Raw genomic sequence first — 589 nt, 5'->3', positions numbered from 1 at the left:
CTCTTCCTCATCCTCATCCTATCCTCATCCTCATCCTCCTCCTCGTACTATCCTCATCTTATCCTCATCCTCTACCTCATTCTACTCCTCCTCATCCTATCCTTATCCTCATCCTCATCCTCTTCCACATTCTCATCCTCGTCTTTTCCTCAACCGAATCCTCATTCTCGTCCTCAACGTATCCTTCTCCTTATCCTCATCCTATCCTCATTCTCATTCTCGTCCTCATCCTTAGCTCTTCCTCATCCTCATCCTCGCCCTCATCCTATCCTCATTCTCTTCATCCTCCTATCCTAATTCTCCTCCTCAACCTCATCCTAACCTCATCCGCATCCTCATCCTCATCCTCTTCCTCGTCCTCATCCTCATCCTCGTCCTCATCCTCATCCTCATCCTCATCCTCATCCTCATCCTATCCTTATCCTCATCCACATTCTCATCCCCATCCTATCCTCATCCTATCCTCAACCTCATTCTCGTCCTCATCCTATCCTCATCCTCGTCCTAATCCACATCCTATCCTCATCCTCATTATCGTCCTAATCCTCATCCTCGTCCTCATCCTATCCTTATCCTCATTCTCGTCCTC

The sequence above is a fragment of the Lupinus angustifolius genome, chromosome LG11, assembly GCF_001865875.1.
Source record: "Lupinus angustifolius cultivar Tanjil chromosome LG11, LupAngTanjil_v1.0, whole genome shotgun sequence".
Lineage (NCBI taxonomy): Eukaryota > Viridiplantae > Streptophyta > Magnoliopsida > Fabales > Fabaceae > Lupinus > Lupinus angustifolius.
Note: the sequence above shows the minus strand (reverse complement) of the source record.